The following is a 15737-nucleotide window of genomic DNA, read 5'->3' as shown; positions in this document are numbered from 1 at the left end:
GAGACCGAAAGGACAGAAGGTGTCACGTGTCCATGGGCGGGGTTATGCAGATGAGCAGTGTCTGGCGGCAGGACGGAGAGCAGCGAGAGGAACCGAAGGAGCCCGGCGGAGAGAATTCTCTGCGTGCGGACAGAATCCGGTGTGGGGAGTTCGTGCTGTGGGTGCCTGCACCGGAGTCACTTCGGGGCAGTGATTGCCACTGAGCAACATAGTGACCAAAGGTGTGTGAATGGGGTGTGGTGCCTGGCAGGGAGCAGCTCATGGTGATAAGAAAACAGGTGGGAGCAGCAGATCCTGTCCTAGCAGGGGGCTGGGTGGGGTTTCTTTGCAACCGTGAGTGGGTGTGTTGTGGGTACAATTAGACCCCCCCTTCTGTGGTGGGGCGGGGCCTCCACTGTCTGCCTTGGGGAGGGGGGGGTTCCATGATGTCACAGCCCATGGTTGGGGGGGGTTGAATCATGTTTCTGAAGTGGGAGAGCAACTTCCCCTCCTCCCACTCACTCTCCGCTAGGGAGCTGGGCTGGGATCTCTAGGGAGGGGGGCACAGGAAAAAACAGTCTCCCCAATGGAAGCCAGGAGTCCTGGCTCCCAGTCCCCCTGCTCTAGACCCCCTCCACTCCCAGAGCCAGGGGTAGAACCCAGGGGTCCGGGTGCCCAACCCCATCCCTGCTCTGACCACTAGACCCCACTCCCCTCCCAGGGTGGTGCAGGGGTCACTGGGTCTGTGTCCCAGCTCTGCTAAGGGCCTTGACTGATTTTCCCAAAGTGCTTCCTTCTGAATCCAGCACATCTGCCCCCTGCCCTGTCACTGCCCACCCCTGTGTGGGGGCACCAGCACTGTGCCGGGTCGTGATGGGAAATTGTCCAAGCTGGCCCAGGAGAGACGTGTGTGTCCCTGCTGCCCCCTGCTGGTGGGACTGATCCCCACTCTGTGTGTGTGTGTGTGTGTGTGTGTTGGCTTTGCAGGCTTTTGTATCCTGCAGCAAGTGACACACACACACACACACACATTGACACACAAAGGGACTCACACAATCCCAAGAACACTCACACACAACACACCCAGAGGGGCATGCTAGCCCAACCCGCAAAGGGAGAAACAATCACATCTCCAGCAACACTCACAATCACACACACACCAGAATATTCACAATTGTGCTCAGAGACACAACCGCACACAGTTCACTCCCACTGCTCCCAACACAAGGACCTCCTGCCCCACACAGCCTGTGCCGAGGCCTGTGGAACTCACTGCCACTGGACAGCTACCAATGAGACTGGACCTTTCCAGGAGACCAATAGACATGGCCGTGGCGACAGAGGGGGCTGGGCTCCCAGGATCTGACTTGGGCTGAGACTGGTTCTGACCTAGAGGGGTCTATCCAGCCGGGGGCAGCGTGACCCACACACAGACCCACCAGAAGCGCCTTTCTTAGTGGGTCTCCCAGGCCATCCCCTACCCTGCCCCGGGTTGGGTAACAAAGGGGCAGTACGGGACTCTGGGCTTTTTCACAACCCGGCCCCAGCCCCTCGCTCCCACATGCTGGTGAGTTGGGTAACTGCCGAGGGATTGCACAAGAGAGAGTCAGAGCCAGGGAGAGAACCCAGGAGTCCTGGCTCCCCCCCCCCCCCGACACACACGCTAACCACTGGACCCCACTCCCCTCTCAGGGCTGGAGATAGAACCCAGGAATTCTGACCACCAACCCCCCCCTTCCCCCGCTCTGACCACTAGACCCCACACTCCCCTTTTAGATTTTAGTCTCGCTGCCTCTTCTATCCACCCACCCCACCTGTCCATCCCTTTGCTGCAGGTTTCTGGGGTGTCACCCCTGCTCTGCACTCCCCCAGTGCAGCCCAAGGCTTTTCCTCCCCCCAACCACACATCCTCTCCCCCTCGTGCTGGATCGTCTGCTTGCCCCCCTGCCCCCTCTCGGGACGCGCTGTGCGGCGTGGCTGGGGATTGTGCAATGGCCCAGCACCAGGCAACGCAGAATGGACACCACATGCCCTGCCCCACCTCACCTGAGCTGCTCTCCAGGTGCATCGGAGCCCAGTGCCTGCACCTGGGCCCTCCTGCCCCACAGGGGGTGAGCTGCAGCCACTGCCACACTGCGCAGAGGGGACAAGGGTCAGGGCAGCCAGCCCTTGTAAGATGGGGAAATCACCATTGGGGTCAACGGTATGGGGGCTGTGACATACAGAGAAACGGTTGTTGCGCCGAAAGAGGGCAGCAGAGCATGCACACACACACACACTCACACACAATTGCAAACATACACAAACACATGCATGAATGCAGCCACACACACACACCCACTTGCTAATATACACAAATACCTGCATTAATCCAGCCAACATCAACACAACTGCTAACAGATGCAAACACATGCACACATCCAGCCACATGAACACACACACTTGCACAGCCACAAACACAACCCCTACAGCCGTAATAACACACACACACACACACACACACACACACACACACATCCTTACCGAAAACCACACATGTAGAAATCAATCCATCCACCCACACACACACACACTCCATTCCCATTCTGTGCACACACCTTGGGTCACTGCGACACTGAATACTTCAATTGGATGGGGGGCCCAGCACCAGGGCTATTCCCTGCCCCCCAGGGCTCACAGGGGGTGGATTGGGGGGGCACAGGGGGCATGATCCAGTGTCAGCCAAGTGGGGATCAGAGGTGGGGATAGGGGCCATGGTTTCTGTACCACGTGGTTCCTGGCACAGGCTCCTTCCAGGATTTGCATTTCTTGGTAGTTTTCACCCCATCATCACTTCCTGCCCAGCCCCCTCCTGCTGTGCAAGATGGTTCAGGGGGGGATGGGAAGAACCCTGGAGTCCTGGCTCCCAGCCCCACCTGTGCTAACGTACAAGACTGCACTCTAACCCCAGCGCTGGGACTGGAACCTAGGAGTCCTGACACCCATCTTCCTTTCCTCTAACCACTAGACTCCACTCCCACCCTTTTGGGGAGCCAGGACTCCTGGGTTCTGTCCCCAACTCTGGGAGCAGAGTGGGGTCTAGTGGTTAGAGCAGGAGGAGCCAGGACTCCTGGGTTCTACTCTCAGTGCTACTGTGTGACACTGGGCCTCTGTTTCTCCTCCCACTTTTTGGGTGTGGAGCCTGTAAACTCTCTGGGGCGTGGCCTGTCTCTCGCTGTGTCTGGGCAGCGCCTGGCCCAGTGGGGTCTAATCTCAAGCCTGGTCTACACTAGGCGTTTAAATCGGTTTTAGGAGCGTAAAACTGATTTAACGCCACAACCGTCCACACTAGGAGGCACCTTATATCGATTTTAATGGCTCTTTAAATCGGTTTCTGTACTCCTGCCTGATGAGAGGAGTAGCGCTAATATCGGTATTAACATATCGGAATAGGGTTAATGTGGCCGCAATCGACGGTATTGGCCTCCGGGAGCTATCCCACAGTGCACCACTGACCGCTCTGGACAGCATTCTCAACTCAGATGCACTGGCGAGGTAGACAGGAAAAGCCCCGCGAACTTTTGAAATTCATTTCCTGCTTCGACAGCGTGGAGAGCTCATCATCACAGGTGACCACGCACAGCTCATCAGCACAGTTAACAATGCAGTCTCCTGAGAATCGAAAAAGAGCCCCAGCATGGACCGCTCGGGAGGTAATGGATCTGATCGCTATCTGGGGAGAGGATTCAGTGCTAACAGAACTGCGTTCCAAAAGACGAAATGAAAAAGTATTTGAAAGAATTTCTAAGGCTATGACGGATAAAGGCCACTGCAGGGACTCAGTGCAGTGCAGAGTGAAAGTTAAGGAGCTCAGACAAGCCTACCAGAAAACCAAAGAAGCAAACGGAAGGTCCGGGGCAGGTCGAAAAACATGCCGCTTCTATGCTGAGCTGCATGCAATTTTAGGGGGCTGTGCCACAAGTACCCCACCCCTGACCGTGGATTCCGAGGTGGGGGTTGTGATCTCTGCCATGTCTGAGGATTATGCAGACGGGGAAGATGAAGATGAAGAAGAAGAGGAAGACCTCGCAGAGAGCACACAGCACTCCGTGACCCCCAGCAGCCAGGAGCTTTTTATCACCCTGACGGAATTACTGTCCTCCCAGCCCTCACAAGCAACTATTCCAGACAATGACGCCATGGAAGGGAGCTCTGGTGAGTGTACCTTTGCAAATAGCAAACATTGTTTTTTAAGCAAGCCTTTTTTAATGATTGATTTGCCCTGAGGACTTGGGATGCATTCGCAGACAGTATAGTTACTTAGAAAAGTTTGTTAACATGTCCGGGGATTGAGAGGAAATCCTCCAGGGACATCTCGATGAAGCGCTCCTGTAGGTACTCCAGAAGCCTTTGCAGAAGGTTTCTGGGCAAGGCATCCTTGTTCCGCCCACCATGGTAGGACACTTTACCATGCCATGCATGTAGCAAGTAATCAGGTATCATTGCGTGGCAAAGCATAGCAGCGTATGGTCCCGGTGACTGCTGGCATTCAAGAAGCATCCGCTCTTTATCTTGTTCTGTTATCCTCAGCAAAGTGATATCGTTCAGGATAACCTGGTTAAAAATCAGGAATTTAAGTAAGGGGGGTGGCCATTTTTCTACTGGGTTCGTGGAATGCAGCAAAAAAAACACTTTCCTGCACGTAGCGAAGCGGGGGGAGGGGAGGAGTGAAATGCCGATGATCTTTTCTGTTTGGTCACCGGCGAGGCGATCTTCCCCAAGCTACCAGACACGCAGTGGGTGGGGGGGAGGGGGAAGGTTGTTGATTAGCAGGGAGCTAGCGTGGTATTAGCCATGCGTTGGGGGGGAGGGGTAAATCACTGAGACAGTGGCTTACCATGGCCACATGCAAGCTGAATTCTGATGCCTGGACCTGTGTCTGTGAGATCTGTAACTCCAGAGCTGCAAGCACTCACTATTAAGATGAAAAATGCGACCTTGTAGGGAAATCACATGTGCTAGGTGAATAGTGATGTTCACTGTGAAACAGTATAACCATTGTTCTGTAAAATGTATCTTTCTAAATATTTATCTCCCTCATGCAGCTGCAAATTTTTCAACCATCCCTCCTCCATCCCAAAGGCTAGCACAGATAAGGCGGAGGAAAAAGAAGACGCGAGATGAGATGTTCTCGGATATTATGGAAGTTACACGCAATGAAAGAGCTCATCTGAATGAGTGGAAGGACGTGGTTTCAAATTACAGGAAAGGGGCCAGTGAACGTGAGGACAGGAGGGACAACCGAGATGAGAGGTGGCGGCAGGAAGACTGGCAGGAAAATCAGCGGTTGCGGCAGGAAGATCAGCGGTGGCGGGATGCAACTCTGGGGCTGCTGCGTGATCAAACTGACATGCTCCGGCGTCTTGTGGAGCTTCAGGAACGGCAGCAGGATCACAGAGTGCCGCTGCAGCCCCTGTATAACCACCCTCCCCCCTCACCATGTTCCTTAGCCTCCTCACCCAGACGTGTAAGAACGCGTGGGGGGAGACTCCGTGCACCCGCCCACTCCACCCCCGTGGACAGCCCAACCAGAAGGATGTCGTTACTCTGAATTTTTTTTTTAATGGCCTTCTCCATCCCTCCTATCCTCCTCCCAAAGCACACCCTTACTTCTCTCCCTCTTTTTATAATGAATCAATAAAGAATTCATGCTTTTGAAATGAGAGTGACTTTATTTGCATAAGTAAGCTGTACTCGAAGGGGGAGGGGGAGTTGCTTACAGGGACTGAGTCAATCAAGGGGGTTGGGTGTTCATCAACAAACACAACAGTCACACTGTACCCTGGCCATTGATGAAGCTCGTTTTCAAAGCTTCTCTGATGCGCACCGCTTCCTGGTGTGCTCTTCTAATCTCCCTGGTGTCTGGCTGCGCGTAATCAGCGGCCAGGTGATTTGCCTCAGCCTCCCACCCCGCCATAAAGGTCTCCCCCTTACTCTCACAGAGATTGTGGAGAATACAGCAAGCAGCAATAACATAGGGGACATTGGTTTGGCTGAGGTCTGAGCGAGTCAGTAATGTGTGCCAGCGCGCCTTTAAACGGCCAAATGCACATTCCACCACCATTCTGCACTTGCTCAGCCTGTAATTGAACAGATCCTGACCACTGTCCAGGCTGCCTGTGTATGGCTTCATGAGCCATGGCATCAAGGGGTAGGCTGGGTCCCCCAGGATAACGACAGGCATTTCAACATCCCCAACTGTTATTTTCTGGTCTGGGAAGTAATTCCCTTGCTGCAGCCATTTAAACAGAGTAGTGCTTCTGAATACGCGAGCGTCATGAACCCTCCCTGGCCATCCCACGTGGATGTTTGTGAAACGTCCCTTGTGATCCACCAGTGCTTGCAGCACCATTGAAAAGTACCCCTTCCGGTTTACGTACTGGGTGCCCTGGTGCTGCGGTGCCAAGATAGGGATATGGGTTCCATCTATCGCCCCCCCACAGTTAGGGAATCCCAGTGCAGCAAAGCCATCCACTATGGCCTGCACGTTTCCCAGAGTCACAACCTTTCGTAGCAGCAGCTTAGTGATTGCTTTGGCTACTTGCATCACAGCAGCCCCCACAGTAGATTTTCCAACTCCAAATTGATTCCCGACTGACCGGTAGCTGTCTGGCGTTGCAAGCTTCCACAGGGCTATCGCCACTCGCTTCTCTACTGTGAGGGCTGCTCTCATCTTGGTATTATGGCGTTTCAGGGCAGGGGCAAGCAAGTCACAAAGTTCCATGAAAGTGCCCTTACGCATGCGAAAGTTTCGCAGCCACTGGGAATCGTCCCACACCTGCAACACAATGTGGTCCCACCAGTCAGTGCTTGTTTCCCGGGCCCAAAATCGGCATTCAATGGATAGAATCTGCCCCATTACCATCAGGATCTCCAAAGCGCCGGGGCCCGCGGTTTGAGAGAATTCTGTGTCTACGTCCTCATCACTGTCATCGCCACGCTGCCGTATCCGCCTCTTACTCGCCTCGGTTCGAAGGTCCTGGTTCAGCATATACTGCACGAGAGTGCGCGAGGTGTTTAAAACATCCACGATTGCGGTATTGAGCTGAGCAGGGTCCATGCTTGCTGTGCTATGGCGTCTGCACAGTTCACCAAGCAAAAAAGGTGCGAAACGGTTGTCTGCCGCTTTCAGGGAGGGAGGGAGGGGTGAGGCTGTACCCAGAACCACCCGCGAAAATGATTTTTGCCCCATCAGGCACTGGAATCTCAACCCGGAAATGCCAAGGGGCGGGGGAGGCTGCGGGAACTATGGGATAGCTACGGGATAGCTACCCACAGTGCAACGCTCCAGAAATCGACGCTAGCCTCGGACCATGGACGCACACCACCGATTTAATGTGTTTAGTGTGGCCGCGCGCACTCGATTTTATAAAATCTGTTTTACAAAACCGGTTTATGCAAATTCAGAATAGTCCCGTAGTGTAGACGTACCCTTACACTAATGCTCAGCCGTGAGTGTGCTGGAGGAGCTGGTCTGAGGAATTTGAAGAGACAATTCTGTGAGAACAGAAACATTGTGTAGTGAAACAGCTGTATATCAAGTAGTTGTGGCTGAGTAGTTAAGGCAATGGGCTAGCAATCTTCCTCATGCAGGTTTGAATCCTGCCAACTATGGAAGCATTAGTGTATTGTCATTGCTGTTGTCTTAGTGCCTGAGCATCCATGGAGCCAGATCTGGTCTCACTCTAAAGCTGTCTACACTTAAAGTACTGCTGTAGCACTGTGGCGTAGACAGTTGCTACAGTGAGGGGAGGGGTTTTCCATCCATGTAACAGCTGCACTGGCAGAACAATTTTTCCTTTCATTTAGCACTATCTAACCATGGCTTAGGTCAGCTTAATTATACTGGTTCTGGGGTTTTTCACACCCTAAAAATGTACTTGTTAGAGGGTTTATCCCATCACCCTCCCATTCCGTGGTCCTTCTCGCATGACCAGAGAGCAGCAATGCACGAAGCTCAAAGGTGCAAACAATTCAATGTTTATTGGGGTAAACTTCCAGCAAGCAATGATTCCAATTTCCTTCCTCAGGATCCCCCTTCCCAGCTCTGACACCACAGAGGCTTGTCTGTGTCCCTGTTCCCCTTCCCTGTTCCTATTCCCCGCTCCCATTCCCATTCCCATTCCCCCCTTACTTCCTGATGACTGCAGACTATATAGTAAAACTTGAGTTCTGCTTAGCTATGCCTTAACCAAGCATTTTACTGAAATTTAACTAACCAATCCTAACACATTGTAACATGATTATCTAACCAATTATACCCCACCACCTTAATTGGTTTACACCCAACAAATTAATTATACAGCAGACAGAAACAATCACAGCGCCAGACAGAGATTATACAGACAAGCAATAGGAAAGTGGGGACTACAGTGGTAGAACAACAAAGAAATGAAGATGTCACACCCCAGCTGTTGGTAAGTGAGTTGTTCCCAGAGAGGATGCTATCAACAGGGGCGGCTCTAGGAATCCGGCTGCCCCAAGCACGGCAGCATGCCGCAGGGGGTGCGCTGCCGGTCGCCAGTCCCGCGGCTCCGGGGGACCTCTTGCAGACGTGCCTGCGGAGGTTCCGCTGGTCCCGCGGCTCTGGTGGAGCTTCCGCAGGCATGACTGTGGAAGGTCCACCGGAGCCGCCTGCCGCCCTGCCGGCAAAATGCCGCCCCAAGCGTGCGCTTGGCGTGCTGGGGTCTGGAGCCGGCCCTGGCTATCAAGGTAGAGGTTGTGGGTGCTTGTTGCTTAACTGTCTGGCCCACAGGGCAGGATTTTGAGGTTCACCATTACTTTCTCAGAATGCCAGCACCCATCTTTTGTTCACTTAAAATGTGAGCAGGGAGATTACAACACCATAGAACTCATGGAGCTCCAGGAAACGGGTAACTTTAGATCTGGGTGAGTGTGTCTAAAATTCAGCTGTGCTGTAGAAGGTCTCTAGGAGTTGAAAGAGATGTGCCATCTCGACCGCCCTAAAGAGTTTATCAACTATTAATGAAAGCTAGGGTTGATGTGTCATATTCTTTGTAGTATCAGGATGGTGGACTGGTCTAAAGTGCTAGTTATAAGACTCATTTTTTTTCCAGTCCCTTGGGTGTTCTGGTCTCTGCATAGAGATGTGGTTTCAAATCCCACTCCTGACATTACCATTTAATTCTGTCTGGAGAAAATGGCCTCACTTCAATCTCCTTTGGAACAATAGAACCCCATTTGCTTAGCTTTTCTATTCCAGTAGTTGTGAGAGAAGCTCCAAACCAGGGGGAAACAGGGCCTGTTCTCTCGACTGATCACTTTTTGTCTTTCTTCATTCCAAGCCATTTTCTCAGATACATCCGTATTTCCCGCACTTTTATGAAACTTTAGGGTCATCATTTCATTGCCACACAACTATACTTATGAAGTAAAGTGAAACACAACATTTTTTGGATATTCTTGCAGAAGAGTTTTGCTTTCTGACCTGGAATTGAACAGGGGCTACCCAAGGGGGACAATGCTGCTCCCTTTTCTTGGCTCATCCAAAAAACATAAGTTCGTGGTGCCCTTTGTTTCCCTGTTCTTCAAACACCTGTCAGGGGTGGCCTAGGGAGATTTGGTCCTGACTCTCGGGTTCCCTCGCAACCCTACCTTTCTATAGGATTCTGTTGTGTGGGTTTGTGCTGTGTCGTTGTTCCACACTGAGCTGTTTTGCACAGTGTCACTGTGCACTCTGACGCGTTGTTTCGTGTTGTATGGTTTTTGCACTGCCTTGTGTTGCATTGGTTTGAGCTGAGCTCTTTTGCAGTGTGTCATTTTGCCCTATGGCGCGTTCATTTGCATGGTGCTGAACTGTCGGGCTTTGCACTCCTACGTATTGTCACTTTGTGCTGTGGAATGTCAGTTCACGCTGAATTGTTAGATGTTAGATTGGGGTGTTTCCACTTTTGTTGTTGTTTATATTACATTGCGATGGCATCGAATTACAGAGCTGTACAGCTGCAAGGGCCCTGGAGAGGTCATGAAATCCAGCCCTGTCTGCTGAGGCAGGGCCAAGCAGAGACGATGCGTCAGGGCCATGTGGGGTCAAGTGCCCACAGCAGTCGGCCCAGGCAGGGAGCAGAAGGAGGGAACCAGAGCCAGAGCAGGTTGTCTATGGGACCAAGTATATGGAGAGTATCCTTGACAGAGGTTTGTTCAACCTGTTCTTAAAAACCTCCGAGGACAGAGACTCCACAGACACCCTTGAGAGCCTATACCAGAGCTTAACTACACTCAGAGTTAGAAAGCTGTTCCCAACATCTAACGTGAATCTCCCTGGCTGCAGATTAAGCCCATTACTTCTTGTCCTACCGTCAGTGGACGTGGAGAACAATGGATCATCGTCCTATTTATAAAGACCAAACTTTTCTCTCTGCAATCATCTGTTAAATGGTTTTTATCCCCTCTTCTTGCCTGGGGTAGAATGGAAGAGGAGAAATTCCTCTCTTAACGGAGGGTGCAAATGTCAGTTTGGTCTCTCTTCATGTTTTACTGACGCTCAGAGAGAGGAGGAAACATGACCTGCCGAAGAGCATGGAGAGTTTGTTTCATTTTGGTCTGTCACTATTAGCAGAAGAGTGACACCTAAGGGCTGTCACTACCACCCACCATGGGGCTTGGATTTATGATGGTGGGATTAAGAGCCTCATGTTCTACCAACTGAGCTAGCTAGATTTAAAGTCAGTCAACTGCCCAGTCTCCATGTAGAAGGAGCCCTGAGGGTGTTTATTTGTGAGCTGAGGTTCCCTGTCTGACATTTGCCTTCTTTCCTGGTTCGTTATATCTCCAGCGAGCAAACCGGAGCTGTCACAAGGCTGGTTAGATGCTGCTTTCTAGCCCAGAGAGCTGGTGTTGATTTAGCATGCTGCCGCCATCAGCTGGTCAGAGTAACCAGGGTGGGAGGGTGGAATTTAGGATTCTCCTACCACCAGAGGGAGGTGCTGTTGGACTCATCTAGTGGGGGAGAGTCTGAAAAAGCTTCTCAGCTCCCAGAGAGGGGGGAAGACAAGCCAGTTCCCCACACGCCACACACACATTTTCACAGGGAATCAGGCCCCCTAGGGAAAAACTCAAAAGAAGCCCAGGCCCAGGAGTGTCAGAGAAGGGAATCACTGTTTGCCTTAAGAGGTGGGTGAGGGAAACCTGCAGGTCCTTAGATCCCTCCAGCGCCTGATAGAACCATTTGTGGGGAAGGGCCGGGAAAGCCGAGGGGGACAAGGAGACGGGAAAAGGGCTTGCAGCTGTCGTGCAATCACCATGCTCCCAGCAGAAGGATCTGGAGGGGTCAGCACTGTGGTTGCTTGTTGAGGACACAGAACTCACAAGATGGTTCTCTGCGTTGTATTTCATTGTGCCTCAGGAAGACTTACCTTCATCGCACCGTCCATAGCTGCGCTGTGGGACACTTACCTTGCAGAATCCTGACATCTCCAGTGCCGTGCCTGTCCTGGGAGCGTGAATGTGTCACCCTGCCCCCCTTCGTTTGAGCTTAGCTATCAATATAATAAACGTGCTGCTTTCTGCCAAACTCTGGTGGGTCATTAGTGCTTCCTACGCTGACTAGCTGGCCCAATTTAGGGTAACACCTGCGATAACCGCAACCGCTGCATGACAGAGGGTAGTGAAATGAGCTGGGAAAAAGCCTTAGCATCAGCAGGGGAAAGCTAGAGGATCTGGGCCAGGCACCTTTTGAAGCCTTGTGGCTTGGTCTCCTCTGCCCTTGGAGATTGGCCTATGGCGGCCGGCTCTTCTGTGTGACTTGCCAAAGGAAGAAGTCAGGTGGGAATGGGGCAAAAGAGGAAAGTTGATCTGAGGAAGGCAGGGCAGAAGCTAAGTGCCTTAGTGCGGCTAAGTGAGGTTAGTAGAGCACCACCAGTCGTTCTGCAAAGCCTGGGGAGGTGCAGTTGGCTGCTGGGAGGTAGAATCCTGTGCCTGCGTCTTGGCTTCCCAGGGATGGCTACTTCCAGCCCAGGAGAAGAAGGATGGTTCTGGGTGAAAGGAAGACAAGCAAAGCTCTGGGAGGAAGTTTGGGTGTGCGGTGCGGGCTCTGCGCTGGGGGAGGGGCTTGGGGTAGAGGAGGGGTGGCGCTTACCCCGGGCAGTGCAGCTCCCAAAGTGACCGGTACACACAACCCTCTGGCAGCAGGTCCTAGGTGGGCCATGCCAGGGGGGTCTCTGTGTGCCGCTGCCTGCAGGTGCTGCCCCCAGAGCTCCCATTGGCTGCAGTTCCTGGCCACTGTGTGCTGCGGAGTTGGTACTTGGTGCAGGGGCAGTGCATGGAGACACTCCCCCCACTCCAGGGGATGCTGGGACATGCCGGCCACTTCTGGGAGTGGCACGGAGGGACGGAGGCAGAGTGGGCAGGGAGCCACCTTAGTGCTGCTGGCACATCTCTGCACACCCATGGGGGGAGGGGAGCAGAGGGCCTCCATATGCTGCCTGGGGTAGGGGCAGAGCAGAGAGCTGCCTCCCCTCCCGGGTCTATTACAGGAGTGGGTGGGTGGGGTCTTTTGGCCTGCGAGGTGCAGCAGGTCGGACTAGATGATCACATTGGTCCCTTCTGACCTTAAGGGCTCTGAGTCTAAAAGGGAGAGGGAAGTAAAGGGAAAAAAATAAAAAATAAACCAAACATTGTAATACCAGGATGACTCCATCTGCTCATTGTATAGTCCCGCCCCTTTCTTCCTCCACTGGGTGTTTAATGACCTGCAGCACATTGATTCTCTCCTTCCATTGCTAAACTGATACAATGTGACTGAAATTAAACCAATTCCCAGCAGAGAAAACATCACATTCCTGCATTCGCTGGGAATTGAAGCCAGGTCAACTGCTTGGAAGGCAGCTATGCTCACCACTATACCACCAATGCATCTGGCAAAAACACCACTTATGCTTGCCCAATGAGGCTAAACCAGAATGGAGACGTTTTACTGTCTATTAAGATGTACTGGAGTCTCGTCACTAAAAAAAACCTACCTCTGTCTTCACCTGGGTTTGAACCATCAGCCTCTCAATTAGGTCACCAAAGTGGTTAATCACAGACCCAGGTAACTACCCTACTTCCCAAGCTTGTCTATGAAGCACATACAGGGGCACACCTGGCTAGTGAGGCGGGCGCACTGCTGGGGTTATGAGTTCAGGTCTCACCCAAAGCATCGGTTTTCATTAGCCATGGAGCTTCCCCCACTCACTTTGTCTAATTCACATGGAAAGTGCCATATAAGGGTGATGAGAGTAAATTCTAAACTCTGAAATGTGGAGGTGGCCCATAGATTGGGATAAGGGGTTTGAAGAGAAAAAGCTCTAAGGATATAAAACCAGACAGGCTCCAGGGGCAGGTACGGTACAACGCCTCAACAGGGAGCCATTCGGGGGAGGGGGTTTCACTTCCTCTGTTCAATGTCCTGAGAGGTATTTTAAGATGAAGGTAACACCATGGCTAACAGTTGACTGGCACGTCCTGGGTTAAAGAAAGGAAGGGACTTGGGTTAATAGTCAGAAGATTTGTGTTACCGTCACTGTCTGACCCCCCTTCAGTGCAGAGCAGGTTTGTACGTTGCTGGGTGGAACGCACAGACTCCTGGAGAGCAGGGGCAGCTGTTTCCATAGCAGAGAGCCTGGCACTTAGGAGACTTTCTACACTTGCTGTTTTGAAGCAATTCAATAAAATAACAGTGGAGCTACAATGTCCAGTCCAAAAGTTCAGCCCCCCCCCCCCCGTGCAAAAATGCTATTTGAGGATCTAAACAGGAGGCTTCCGGCGCTAGGACACCTGACCAGAGAGCTCAATGAGGGGCGTAAGAGCTGCTGACTCTCAGGGTCCTGGGCTAAATCCACTTGCAGGGGGAAGTGTTTTGATTTACTTGATGGATAATGAGCACCAGCTACCAGGGGAGAAGCCCTAACAACCTGCTGCCACTCCAGCTGCTGCCCCGGGGGGGGGGGGAGCCCCAGGGGGCCTGCTGCTGCTCCAGCCACCCCAGGAGTGCTGCCAGGGGCCACCGAGCTGCGGCTGCTCCTGCTGCCCGCGGAACCACAGGAGGGAGATGATTTTTTGACAGTGACGGATGCCTCATGCTAAAGTCCTTTGTCTGCCCCCTTCTAGTGACTGTTTGGTACAGGAATGCAGCCCTCACTCCTGAGTCTCTCCTGGGGAAAAAATGTTTCTGTGCAAAACACCAACGCTTTTAACAGAAAGGAAGAAAAGGAAATGGCCACACGATGGGACTAGGACATAAGGAATGAAACACAAGATGCTTCTCCCATGTGCATTGACTTTGAACCTTGTTGTTTGCGGTGTTGTCTCTCATGTCCTGGGACCAACATGGATACAACAAGGGGGAGGAGGTCACATAATATCTTCTAAAGGACCAAGGAAGGGAGTATTATTTACTCCTTCTCATAACACAAGAACTAGGAGGCGTCACCACATGAAATGAATAAGCTGCAGGTTTGAAATGAACACACTTCCCTCAAGCTGCTGGCAATGCTTCTACTAACGCAGCCCAATCTGCTGTTAGCCTTCTTGGCAACAAGGGTGCTGTTGACTCATATCCAGCTTCTCATCCACTGTAATCCCCAGGTCCTTTTCTGAAGAACTGCTGCTTAGCCAGTCGGTCCCCAGGCTGTAACAGTGCAGGGGATTCTTCCTTCCTAAGTGCAGGACTCTGCACTTCTCCTTGTTGAACCTCCTCAGATTTCTTTTGGCCCAATCCTCCAATTTGTCTAGGTCACTCTGGACCCAAACCCATCCCTCCAGCGCTTGGATTCTTTACATGCTTTCACAGAGTGAAGGGCACATGTTCCATGATTTCATATGGCAGAGTTTTATGCTATAGGGAGCTTTCCCTGTGTGAATTTGACAGGTGAATCAACATAGAGACATATTGTGACCCTTCTCAGGGAGCTGAGGGCTGCGAGTTTCCTTGTTGCCACCTTCCACTAGGAAGAGGGAATTTTGCATTTGGCAGCTGGATGTTAGTGACCAAACTCACCCAACCCGTCAGGCACTCAAGGACCCTCCTCTGAGCTACAGCAGCCACCCTGAGTTCCTTCAATGTATCCCCCTCTGGGGTCCAGCCCGGATCACCAGATACTCAGAGAAATCCCAGATTCTCTCTGCCCAAAGCAATGGTATATCCCAGGTTACTAGTTTTACTGTGGACCACTGCTACTGTATCTCACACAGCACTTGAGTATAGTTATCAAACAAGCAGAAATTTATTTAACAACCGATAGAGATTCAAACAAACAAATGTGAGTGATGGAAACCAACTGTTACCAACTAAACAAAATCAGAAAATGCAACCTACACTTTTTAATAGTTACCTTTCCTATCTAAGTAGAGTCTCACCTCACACTTCAGTCAATTTCACTGATTGCTAGTCCCTAGGCGCCACGGCCCTGCCTTTCATGAAGCGCCACTGGTCATTAGGAATCTCCTTGGTGAATGGACCCAGAGTGTTTTTCTCCACCCTGTTATGAACTGAATCAGTCTTTTGTCTTTAGATTCACAGAAAGGACGATCTCCTCATTCTCATATTGTCCTTGTCACTTCCACAGGGTTTTGATGTCTATAATTTGTCGTTGATGGTTTTCCATTGGCTTTTCTGGGTTGGTGCAGAGGCTGACAATGGAGCAATACATCACATAACTGGCTAGCAAGGGAGAGGTGCCAATTCCCTCCCACTGGAATGGGCCGTCCCCACCAAGACC

General features: G+C 51.9%; 1 non-coding gene across 1 annotated transcript; it reads right to left on the bottom strand.

Annotated features, from left to right (window-relative positions):
* Window positions 1–12819: 12819 nt before the first annotated feature.
* Window positions 12820–12891, bottom strand: TRNAG-UCC. The gene has a single exon. It is a non-coding gene; the product is annotated as a tRNA-Gly (tRNA).
* Between the last annotated feature and the right edge of the window lie 2846 nt (window positions 12892–15737).

This window comes from Mauremys mutica, unplaced genomic scaffold, assembly GCF_020497125.1.
Source record: "Mauremys mutica isolate MM-2020 ecotype Southern unplaced genomic scaffold, ASM2049712v1 Super-Scaffold_100416, whole genome shotgun sequence".
Classification (NCBI taxonomy): Eukaryota; Metazoa; Chordata; order Testudines; family Geoemydidae; genus Mauremys; species Mauremys mutica.
This window is presented reverse-complemented; position numbering and strand designations above follow the sequence as displayed.